Consider the following 13,541-nt stretch of genomic DNA (forward strand, 5'->3'; position numbering starts at 1 on the left):
AAACTATAAGCTAAATAAAGTGTGTGTGTGTTTGTGTGTGTGTGTGTGTACACGTTACTAGAGATACAAATAATGAAAAGATGCAAGGCACATTTCCTTTTATCAAGTGGTAGACACACATATAAATATCCTCTTTCAATAGAGTGAAAGAGAGCAGAAAAACAGTGAGAACAAAGGAACAAAAGATTTAATCTGGAGGTGAGAGGGCTTGAAAGAAGAAGGTGTAGTTGAGATATTCTTGACTGGTGGGGGATTAGGAGGCCATTAAAGGGTAAGGAATAAGCACAGATGCCTAGAAGCATGTAAGGTATCCTGGGAATGACAGCAGTCCTCTGTGGCAGGGAAGCAAGTTTGCAGAAGGCTAAAATGGGAAATGAAGCTTCAAAGGTAGTTTGTACAGTTAGGGTCAGACCATTGGGCTGCACTAAACTGTTTGTTTATTATTTTGAGGAGATGGAGAAACTATTGAAGGGTTCTGAGGACTGGAGAGTCATTACTGAACCCCTGCAAAGGTCCCACATTGAACGAGACCTTGGAGGTATGCAGTCTTACACCACACCACAAATGAAGAAACTAAGGTCCAGAGAGAAAGCTGGTTAGTATTAGCCTTGTTCAACCTACTGTCCTATTGTTTGAGAAATAACAAATTGGCCTTAACAATATTATTATTACTGACCAAAATATGTAGGGATTCTAAATGAACAAGAAATGTTTCAAGAACCTCATATTTAACTACACAAACAGACAAGATATCTTTAAATTAGAGTCACAAAGGTATCCCTATAACAGAAGAACCTCCCACCCCCCCAAAAAAAAACAACCCAGAGATGTCACAGTATGCTGGGGACATGCGACATCACACTGGGTACTAGGAGGGCTCAGTTTGTTCCTGGTCCTTGGCTCCTAGCTGACATTCCAATGAAGGAGTCAGGATACAGATATAAAATCACAAGAAATTATCTGAGGGAAAAAGAGGTGAATATGGTAACTATCCAAGCTCATATCAGGGAAAAAGTGCATATGTGTAAATTTGGGGTAAGAGATAGAAGAGCTGAAAAGGAAGAAAAGAAGTTGCATTTTATTTCTGCTCTGACTACTTGTTGTAACACTCCTTGCATAATCTTCAATCCTCAGTTTAAGACATTTTTTTCCTATTGAAGCAAACCATTGGGAAAAAAACACAGTGCAGAAGAGTGTGAACTTTTAATAATAGAACACCATTAAGTCTGATATAAAACTGATCTCGTCTTGTTGTAACATAAATATAGGATAATGTTAGTCAGTTTAGGCTGCCATAATAAAATACTGTAGACTGGGTGACAAACAACAGAAATTTATTTTCTCACAGTTCTGGGGGCTGGAAGTCTGAGATTAGGATGCTCGCATGATTAGTGAGGACTAATTGGCTTGCATAATTGGCAAGATTTCTTCTTGGCTTGCAGATGGCCACCTTCTTGCTGTGTGCTGGCATGACCTTTCCTCAGGGGGTGTACATGAGAGACAGGGAGAGGGAGAGGGAGAGAGATGTGTTCCTCTTACAAGGCCACCAGTCTTAATCAAATTAGGACTGCACTCTTATGTCATCATTTAACCATAGTTACCTCCCCCAAATCCCTATCTCTAAATACAGTCACACTGGGGGATAGGGGTTCAACATGTGAATTTGGGGAAGGGGATAATTCAGTCCATAGCAAGTCATTATGGAAAATTTGGAATGTGTGGAATGACATTCCAAAGAAAACACTGTCATTGTTCATTCCTCCTCTCAAAGTTAACCACTCTACTCTTTATGAAATAATGGTTATTAATATTTCAAGAATACTTGACATGTCTTTTCCCTTTAACTTTCAGAGAAGGTGATAGAGCTCCTTAGTAGTGTAGTCAAAGAAATCCTTAAAACTGAGGAAGTCAGATACATAATGGATGATATGCGTTCACTCCGTTCGTTCATTCATTCATTCATTCATTCACTTAGGATTTACTGTATGTAAGAACTGTTTCTGCTAATTTGGGAATGAGGTAGAGATAGGAATTAAACAAATAGTCACAGGTTAACATAAAATTGAAAAAAGCAATGAAGAAAAAATTACAGAGTATATGGTAAATAGGCTAAATTTAGCCTGCATATGAGGGTACAGAGATCAGAATTCCTCTTTGATGCGAAGTGCTGTTAATATTGTTGAGGATTCCTTGTATGTGGTGCATTATTTTACTCTTGATGCAAGATTTTCTTTTTGTCTTTGTCCTTTGAAAGTTTAGCTGTGATATACCTTGGTGTGGATTTCTTTAAAATTATCCTACTGGAGTTTGTTGAGGTTCTTGGTTATATACATTAATGTGTTTCACTAAATTTGGAAAATTTCTGGCCATATTTCCTCTAATATGCTTCATGTCCCTTTCTTTTTTTTCTCTCCTTCCGGGACTCCCATTATGCACATGTTGGTACATTTGATAGTATCCCACAAGCTTGGGAGGCTTTGTTCATTTTTCTTCATTATTTTTTCTTTCTTTTCCGCACACTGGATAATCTCTATTGACCTATTGTCAAGTTCACTGATTCCTTCTTCTGCAAGTTTAAATGTAGTGTTGAGTCCCTCTAGTAAATATTTCATTTCAGTTATTGTACTTTTCAACTGCAGAATTTGTTTGGTTCTTTTTTCTAATTTCTTTAATTTTTATCTAAATAAATTTTAGATTTCGATAGGTTTTTAGATTATATTATTGATAGATAAATAGATAGATAGATGATACATAGATCAATGATAGATAAACAGATTTTATTTTCAATAAAAGGTGATTTAATATCTTTATCTAGCACATCCAAAATCCAGCCACCATAGGAATAGTTTCTATTGATTGTTTTCCCCCCTGTATATGGCTTATATTTTCCTATTCTTTTAGAGTCATTTAATTTTTTGCTGAAAACTGGACATTTTATATAATATATCGTGGCACTATGAAAATTATATTCCTCCCTATCCAGCGTTTATTGTTGTTATTCTTTTTGTTTGGTTAGTGACTTTCTTGGACTAATTCTACAAAGTCTGCATCTCATGAAGTTTGTGTTTGCTGAAATTGCTGCTCAGTTGGCTTCACAGTTAGCTAATGCTTAGTCAGAGATTTCCCTAAATGCCTGAATCTGGTAAATCTCCTATCTTTTGTTGAGGGATACTGCATGCATGAGATGGGGTGGGGGGAGGATATCTTATATACTATGATACATCTTTGCTTTAGACTTTAATTCCTGTTGTGCAGACCTTCAGGTTCAGACAGAGATGAGTAATTCGGACCTCTTAGTTATTTTCTGAGCATTTTCACAGCCCTGTGTGTGTGTGTGTGTGTGTGTGTGTGTGTGTGTATTCAGCCCTTTAGATCACCAGGATTATGTCAGAGCTTTTCAGAGCCCCTGTGGTCATCACTTTCTACAAGTCTTCCTTTAATTTTCTTTTTTGTAAGCTCTTGCTTGTCCCAACTTGTATCTCAGTCTTAGGCAACTATGATATTAAATAATTGCAGCTGATTGGTTTTCAACAAACATATTGGGAAAAGGACTCTTCCCAAGAATGAACCCTAAGTTATATCAAATAACAGCAATTCACCGTGATGATTTTTCAGGAAGCTCTGGGACAATTCAAATAGTAACAAAACTCTGGGGATGGGAAGTTTTGAAGAACTCCAGACCTGGTCTACTCTCTCTAGTGGCTGTAAGGTGGCTAATTTTCAAAGCTACCATGATTATAATGCTGCTTGTTTTAAAAGCCACTGCTCTGTTGGGGAGATGGGAATAGGCTCAGGTAAAAATCATGAGTCCTGCTGATACAACTTTTCAGCAATTTGTATGTTTATTTTCTGAATAAACTACTCTTAAGTTTGTTTTTTACCTTTAATTTCTGAATTCTGAAAAAAATGATTTGAATAATTACTCCAGTATTGTGTGACTTTTATGGAACAGTGTATTTATGGTGGTCCTTTCTCTGCTATTCTGGAAGTCCCACCAAGATATCCTCTTTGAAATGTAAATTTGTTTGAAAATTGAAAGATCAGTAGAAGTTTGTTAGATGAAGACAAGCTAGCATGTGCAAAGTCCCTGAGGCAAGAGAGAACCTACTATCTAAGAGAAACATAGCAAAGATTAGTAAGTTGGAGTATAAAAAAAGGAAGGATAAGGTTACAAACATGACTTTGTATATTACAATAAGTGTTATGGACAACAAATAAAGAGTAATAAGGAACTAACATGATTAGAGTTTACTAGAAAGATTACTCAGGCTATCATGGAGAAGTAAGTGAAATACTGTAAGAGAAATACTGGTTTTCAGTTAAAAAGGCACTGTTATAAAATAGGCTAGAAATGATCCTGGTTTGAATATAATAATAAGAAAAAGTAGCTGAAATACATTGAACAGTTTTAGTACTTATTTATGTGATACTTTTACAATATCTTGTAAGATTGAAACTATTATTAGTCTTATTTAGAAGATAAGGAAACAGAGTCACAGAGTAAATACTTTTTCCAGGTAGCGTAGCTATTAGATGGAAGAGGAAGAACTGAAACATAGGCACATTGGCTCTGGAGTCTGGTCTTAACTACTATACTATACTACCTACAATTTAAGACTAAATTAGCTTAGTCAAATTAGACAATTTGTAAGGTTTAAAGGAACATTTTGGAGTAAAGATTATTAGGAGTTGGTGATAGATAAGATTGGAAGTGTAAAGGGGAGGGAATTATAATTCTGGATTCCTGGAATAATACCTGGATAAATGAAGATGCCATTTATTAAATGGGGAATACTGGAAGATAAAATAATTTGGGGGAAAGAAGAAATTTGGAATTCAGTTTGAGATATGTATAAATACCCACATATAATACTATGTGCATTCACCTATGTGGAAATATCAAATGGATAATTAGAGTTTTGGTTCTAAGGTTCAGAGGGAACAACCTGGATTGGAGACACAAATTTGTGAATTCTGGGGATATATTTGCCATTTGAGATCATGGCAGTAGATAATATAACTTAGGCATAAAGAAGGGACCAGAAAAATGATGCTGAGGTGTGCCAATTTATGGTTTGGGTAATCACTTCTACAACACAAACACAGAAAATTACCTTTCCTCAGTAAATAATAATTGGTATAGTAGTATATATTGTTCAGTTGCTCAGTTCATTTTTATTTATTTTTACTAATTTTTTATTAATTTTTATTTTTTTAAGTTTTTATTTAGTTAACATACAGCATAATATTAGTTACAGGTGTAGAATTTAGTGATTCGTCACTTACATACAACACCCAGTGCTCATCACAATAAGTGTCCTCCTTAATGCCCATCATCTATTCAACCCATCCCCACCCTCACCTCCCCTCCAACAACCCTCAGTTTGTTCTCTATAGTTAAGAGTCTGCTTCCTGGTCTGCCTATCTCTTTTTTCCACCCTATGTTCATCTATTTATTTTCTTAAATTCCACATACGAGTGAACTCATATGGTATTTGTCTTTCTATGACTGACTTATTTCACTTAGAATAATATTCTGTAGCTCTATCCAAGTCATTGCAATTGGCAAAATTTCATTCATTTTTATGATTGAGTAACATTCTATTATATGTATATATACCACTTCTTCTTTATCAGTGAATGGACATTTAGGCTTTTTCCACAATTTGGCTATTGTTGATAATTCTACTATAAACATTGAGTGCATGTATCCCTTTGGATCAGTATTTTTTGTATCCTTTGGGTAAATACCTAGTACTACAATTGCTGGATCATAGGGTAGTTCTCTTTATAATTATTTTAGGAAACTGTATGGAATTTTGCACAATGGTTGCACCAGTTTGCATTCCTACTAATAGTGCATGAGGGTTCCTCTTTCTCAGCATCTTGCCAACATTTGTTGTTTCTTGTGATGTGAATTTTAGCCATTCTTACAGGTGTAAGGTGATAACTCATTGTAGTTTTGATGTGTATTTCCCTGATGATGAGTGATGTTGAGCATCTTTTCATGTGTCTATTAGCCATCTGGATGTCTTCTCTGGAAAAATGTCTATTCATATCCTTTGCCCATTTCTTAACTGGATTATTTTTTTGAGGGGGGGACTATTCAGTTTTATAATTTCTTTATATATTTTGGATACTAACCCTTTATCAGACATGTCATTTACAAATATCTTCTTCCATTCCAAAGGTTGCCTTTTAGTTTTGCTGTTTCCTTCACCGTGCAGAAGGTTTTGTTTGTTTGTTTTGTTTTATCTTGATCAAGTCCCATTAGTTTATTTTTGCTTCTGCTTACCTTTCCCCAGGAGACATACCAGAAAGAAGTTGCTTTGGCAGGGTCAAAGAAGTTGCTGCCTGTGTTCTCCTCTAAGATTCTTATGGTTTCTAGTCCCACATTTAGGTCTTCATCGATTTTGAATTCTTTTGTGTGAATGGTGTAAAAAAAAAAAGTGGCCCAGTTTCATGCTTTTGCATGCTGCTGTCCAGTTTTCCCAACACCACTTGTTGAAGAGATTGTCTTGTCTTCCATGGGATATTCTTTCCTGCTTTGTTGAAGGTTAGTTGATCATAGAGTTGTGAGTTCGTTTCTGAGTTATCCATTCTGTTCTATTGATCTATGTGTCTGGTTTTTTTGTTTTGTTTTTTTATTTAATTTTTTTTATTTGAGAGAGAGAGAGAGCACATGAGCAGGGTAGAGGGACAGAGAGAGAGAGACACAGAGAGAGAGAGAGAGAGAGAGAGAGAGAGAGAGAGAAGTTTAAGTAGGCTGCATGCTCAGTAGCCCAATGAGGGGCTCAATCCCATGACACTGTTTAATACTTTACCATTAAATATGATGTTAGCTACAGGTTTTTCATGAATTTCTGTTATCATATGTCAAATATATTTTTCTACTTTTGTTTGCTGAGAATTGTTATCATGAATATGTATTACATTTGTGCAAATATTTTTTTTTTGCATGTAATGGAGGTAAGCAGGCCTTTTATCCCCCTACTTCATTAGTAAAATTAGATTGGATTTCAAATGTAAAATGAACCTATATTACTGAGATAAACCCCTTTGGTCATAATATATTATTTTTTGTGTGATGTTGGATTCAATTTGCTAATATTTTTTTAATGATTATGATGGTCTCTTTATTTGAGATATTGGTGTGTAGTGTCCATTAGATTTTGGAAATAGAGTAATGCTACCCTCGTAGAATAAATTGTGAAATGTTCCTCTCTTCTACTTTTTAAACAATCAATATAGAATTGATGGTTTTTATTCCCTAAAATGTTTGACAGAACAGTGAAACCATCTGAGAGCGAAGTTCTTTTGTGGGCAGATTATTTTTCAACTTTATTAAGTGTAATTGATATCTAAAAGTGTGCACATATTTAAAGTGTACAAATTGATGAATGTTGACATATGTATACACCCACAAGACCACTACTGCACATGACTCTCCCTATCGTGCTCCCTTTTCATATTTATAACTCAATTCTCTGGCAGTGATAAACCCAATTCTTAATAGTTTTAGTATATTTAACTTGTTTGATCAACCTCTTAATAAGTAACCAACTCCTTGCTACCACAACCACTGCACTCCACCACCATTCAGGTGGAAGTCCTCTATCTCCTACTCAAGGTCTAACACCCTGCCCTGTACCATCACATCTCTTCCTCTATTTAGATGCCTTCTTTTCCTTGCCAAGGTTTCAACTTCTGTCTTGCATCCTATGTAGGTTGCTATTATGAATCAAATTATGTCTCCCCAATTTAATAACTTGAAGCCCTAAACCTCAATATGACTGAATTTGGAGATGAGGCCCCGAAGGAGGTAAGGTTAGATAAATTCATAAAAATGAGATCTTAATCCAATATGACTGATAATGCTTATAAGAAGAGACTCCAGGGATGTACATGCACAAAGAAAATGCCACATGAGAAAACAGTTAGAAGGTGGCATCAGCAAGCCAAGGAGAGCTGCTTCTGGAGAAACCAAACCTGCAAACACCTTGATCTTGAACTTTCAGTCTCCCGAATTCTAGGAAAATAAATTTCTGATGGTTAAAGCCACCTGGTCTTTGATATTTTGTTATGGCAGGCTTACCACCGTAATACAGTTGCCTCTTCACTCTACTCAAATTCCAGCACCCCATGCTCAGTCATCCTATCAAGGAGAAGTCTCACCCCAGGCTTCAACAACTGCCACCAGGCCAACTCACCCTACTGACTCCCTTCAACCCTTTCAGATTTCACCTTCATGTAGATGTCCTGTTAATGACATTTGTGCTCCAACTCTCCATTGTAGATATCTTCCCTAGTGGCAGGCTTCCTCTTACATCATAGGTAGGCTACCTTTCCATAGCTTCTGATCCTCATATTCTGATACTATATTTTTGCATCCATGTGTGGATGCTGTTATCACTACATTTCGACTTTCACACTGTACTCCAGGCTGGCCTTCTGTAGAGACATTAGGTCATCCTTCTGCTTGAATGTCATTCTCACTGTGTTTGGGCTTGGACAACTTACATCAAACTTCTCTTTCTACGTGGATGTCTTTTTCATGCTAAACTTTTACATCTCACACCGAGAGCCCTTCTACATAGATTCATCTCTCATTCTGCTCTGGTTCCAATCCTGTGCTCTATATAACTGTGAATTCCCCTTTACCACCCTCCCAAATATGTATGTTTTGTTGGCCTGGTTATACCTAAAAACTTCTATTTTTTTTTTTTTTTGGAAAAGAAATAAATAAGAGGAAGGAAATGAAAAAGAAAAAAATGAGAATTTCCTAGAAACTTTTTAGTCTATACTGGACATTGTAAATATTGTGCTGTAGAAACTCTGGATTTAGTTTTCTTGGGGTGCCTGGTTGGCTCAGTGCTAAGAGCATGTGACTCGTGATCTCAGGTCATAAGTTTGAGTACCACATTGGAAGTAGAGATTCCTAAAAATATAAACTTTCTAAAAAATAATATTAATCTCCTTCCTTAAGGAGTGTTGATTTTTTTTTTATTTTGGTAACATTTATTTATTATTGAGAGACAGAGAGAAACAGAGCATGATCATGGTAGGGGCTGAGAGAGGGGGAGATGCAGAATCCAAAGCAGGCTCCAGGCTCTCAGCTATCAGCAGAGCCCGACAAGGGGCTCGAACTCACAAACCATAAGATCTTGACCCAAGCCAAAGTCGGACGCTTAACCGACCGAGTCACCCAGGTGCCCCTAGGAGTGTTGATTTGTTGTTGTTTCGGAAAGCTAATTCTGGTTGATCACTTTGAACTTGTGTAGGCTTCGGTTAATGCTTTTTATAGGGTGGTCTCTTTAAGTTTTACGATTGCTCCTAGCTCTTTTTAGTCTCTAAATATAATTCTATTCCTAAGTCAAGAACTTTCTGGAAATTTAACTGGAAACTGCAAGATATTTATCAAACTCTTCTAAGTTAGTGGGACTCAAATTCCAACTCTATCTCCTTTGTAGTAGGCACCAGCTGGCAGTCTCTGCTCAGGCTTTTCAAAACTATAGCTTTTCTCTGGACACTTGAAGTCTTCTCCACGCATGTTCAATTCAGTGGTAGGCCAAAGATTTAATGGCAACTTATACATTGATTGGTGGTTCTCTCTCTTTTGACTTCTTTCTATGATTTTCTTCTTCAATTTCCATCTGCATTAAGAGTTTGATACTTCAACTTTTATCACCTCAACTCTGTGAAACAAGCTTTCTCCTTAAATTCCAGACAATACACACAGTGTAAGAGAAGCTCTTCTTTTAGAAGAAAGGTATATTAATGTGCATATCACTAAGTTTCATTCCATGCTTTCAAGGGTCATGTGCTCCACTTTCTATCTGTAATTGTTGTATATCAGTATCTTCAAATATTTGTGTATGTGTTTTAAAGTTGTGTTCTGACTTTATAACTGTTATTAGCAGGAGGTTCAGTCCAATGTAAGTAATTTCACCATTACTAGTATTGCGATCATTCCTTGTATTCAGTTTTAATATCTCCTAGGCATGTACTAAGTACTTGAAAATTTTAAATTTTTTTCTGTTATAAAGTGTTAAAAATTATTTTGAAGAAATAATACAAATGTTAATCTTATAAATAAAGATACAAATGTAACATTTACATATTTTGGTATGTTATACAAAAGAAAATATCATACATATATTCTAGAAAATTTCTTTTAGGTTTAGTAATTGTGATTTAAATGCATTTTCTACATTTTTGTATATATATATATATATATATATACATATATATTCTTGTTTATTTATTTAAAGGAAGCAGGGGAAAGATCAGAGAGAAGGAGAGAGAAACAGAGAGAGAGAGAATCCAAAGCAGTCTCCTCACTGTCAGTGTGGAAACTGATGTGAGGCTCAATCTTACAAACTATGAGATCATGACCTGAGCCAAAATCAAGAGTTGGACACTTAATTGACTGAGCCACCCAAGTGCCACCTACCACTTTCTTTGAATAGTTAAAGCTATATTGATGATAAGGTTATGAATAAAACATGACACTGAAAAAAGTATTTTGGAATAAGGCTAATATTTTATTTTTCAAATCACATATTTATGCAAAATATTCATGCTTATGTATTTGGTAAAAATTCACCTCTATTTATATTGAAATTTTAATTCAATGCAAATATATTGAAAGTTGAAAAGAAAAACACTGGACACAATTGAGAATTAATATGCTGATGGTTTTCCTAGCCTATATAGCTGGTAAAACCAACATTCAAACCTAAACATTATCATAGATTTAACTATCTACCTATCTACCCACACGTGCTTGTACATATACTCATAAGCATATACACATATATATGTATATATGTACACACACAAATACACACACACTTTTAAATTATATGTCTCTTTTTTATGGACATTTAAATTATTTACCGGTTTTGTTAGTATGTATTAAATATTTGAATATAATGCATGGTTTTACAATTATACTATTGGACTACTGTATATTATTAGAAGCAGAATTACTGGATCATAGAATTTCTGTAAGTTGCACTTTACTAATATAGCCAAATAGATTTCAGTTCATGCTCATATAGTTTCCTCACACATTTCAAAGACTAAATAATTTAAAATATGTGATTTCTTAGGATTTGGCTTAATAGTTTAGATGGAAAAAGTATCACATTGTTGTTTTAAGTTGTATTTTCCTGATATGCACCTTAGTCTCCATGTCAGGTTGACATTCTGTTCATTTCTTCTTCAAATTGCCTGGTCACATACTTTACTTATTTCTCTATTTGACTATTTTTGGGTAGATATACAAGACTCCCCTTTTAATGTGAATAATTAAGCTACTTTTGTTACATTTATCTTAAATAATTGTTTTTAGTCCATTGTTTGTTTTCAAATTCATTATGGATGATATGACATGCAGAGTTTTTAATCTTCTTAATCAAGTCTATCAGACTTTCTTTTTTTCCCGAGTTTCTGATACCTTAGAAAGACTCCTGATCCTAAAATTATGCATATAAATATATTGTGCAAGCCTTCACAAGTATAATATGGACATTAAATTATTATCTTTTCTGGACTTCAAGCTGTATTACAAAGCTGTAATAATCAAGACAGTATGGTATTTGCACAAGAACAGACACTCAGATGAATGGAACAGAATAGAGACCCCAGAAATGGACCCACAAACATATGGCCAACTAATCTTTGACAAAGTGGGAAAGAATATCCAATGGAATAAAGACAGTCTCTTCAGCAAGTGGTGCTGGGAAAACTGGACAGTGACATACAGAAGAATGAACCTCGACCACTTTCTTACACCATACACAAAAATAAACTCAAAATGGAAGAAAGACCTAAATGTAATACAGGAAACCATCAAAATTCTCAAGGAGAAAGCAGGCAAAAATCTCTTTGACCTTGGCCGTAGCAACTTCTTACTCAACTTTCCCTTCTCCAGAGGAAAGGGAAACAAAAGCAAAAATGAACTATTAGGATCTCATCAAAATAAAAAGCTTCTGCACAGCAAAGGGAACAATCAGCAAAACTAAAAGCCAACCTATGGAATGGGAGAAGATATTTGCAAATGACATATCGGATAAAAGGTTAGTATCCAAAATCTATAAAAAACTTATTAGACTCAACACCCAAAAAACAAATAATCCAGTGAAGAAATGGGAAAAAGACATGAACAGACAGTTCTCCAAAGAAGACATCCAGATGGCCAACAGACACATGAAAAAATGCTCCACATCACTCATCACCAGGAAAATACAAATCAAAACCACAATGAGATAACACCTCACACCTGTCAGAATGGCTAACATTAACAACTCAGGCAACAAGAGATGTTGGTGAGGATGCGGAGAAAGAGGATCTCTTTTGCAGAGTGCAAACTGATGTAGCCACTCTGGAAAACAGTATGGAGGTTTCTCAAAAAATTAAAAATAGAACTACCCTATGCCCCAGCAATTGCACTATGAGGAATTTATCCAAGGGATACAGGTATGCTGTTTCAAAGGGGCCCATGCACCCCAATGTTTATAGCAGCACTATTAACAATAGCCAAAGTATGGAAAGAACCCAAATGTCCATCGATGGATGAATGGATAAAGATGTAGTATATATGTGGAGTATTACTCGGCAATCAAAAAGAATGAAATCTTGCCATTTGCAACTACGTGGATGGAACTAGAGGGTATCATGCTAAGCAAAATTAGTCAGAGAAAGACGAATATCATATGACTTCACTCATATGAGGACTTTAAGATACAAACAGATGAACATAAGGTAAGGGAAGCAAAAATAATATAAAAACAGGGAGGGGGACAAAACAAAAGACTCTTAAATATGGAGAACAAACTGAGGGTTACTGGAGGGGTTGTGGGAGGGGGGATGGGCTAAATGGGTAAGGGGCACTAAGGAATCTACTCCTGAAATCATTGTTGCACTATATGCTAACTAACTTGAATGTAAATTTAAAAAAATAAATTAAGGGGCGCCTGGGTGGCGCAGTCGGTTAAGCGTCCGACTTCAGCCAGGTCACGATCTCGCGGTCCGGGAGTTCGAGCCCCGCGTCAGGCTCTGGGCTGATGGCTCGGAGCCTGGAGCCTGTTTCCTATTCTGTGTCTCCCTCTCTCTCTGCCCCTCCCCCATTCACGCTCTGTCTCTCTCTGTCCCAAAAATAAATAAAAAACGTTGAAAAAAAAAAAAATAAATAAATAAATTAAAAAATATTATCTTTTACTTTCAGTAATTTAATATATATTTATTTTATGTAATGTGTATTGAGGTAGTTATAACATCTTATCCCCCCAATGGCTTATCAGTTGACTCAATGAAATTTATGTTATGTATCCTATGACTATGATTTTTTTATTAAACCACTTGTCTCTTTTAAAAGTTCACATTTTTAATTACTATTTTTAATATTATTAATTTAAATAAATGAAACTTCTTGTCTCCAATTTGATCAAAAATATCTTAGTCATGATAAAAAATTTAACATAGATATTTGGTCAACTTTTTTAATGAGTTTGCCATCTCTTTGAAAATATTTTCTT

The sequence above is a fragment of the Neofelis nebulosa genome, chromosome 6, assembly GCF_028018385.1.
Source record: "Neofelis nebulosa isolate mNeoNeb1 chromosome 6, mNeoNeb1.pri, whole genome shotgun sequence".
In the NCBI taxonomy this organism is placed as follows: domain Eukaryota; kingdom Metazoa; phylum Chordata; class Mammalia; order Carnivora; family Felidae; genus Neofelis; species Neofelis nebulosa.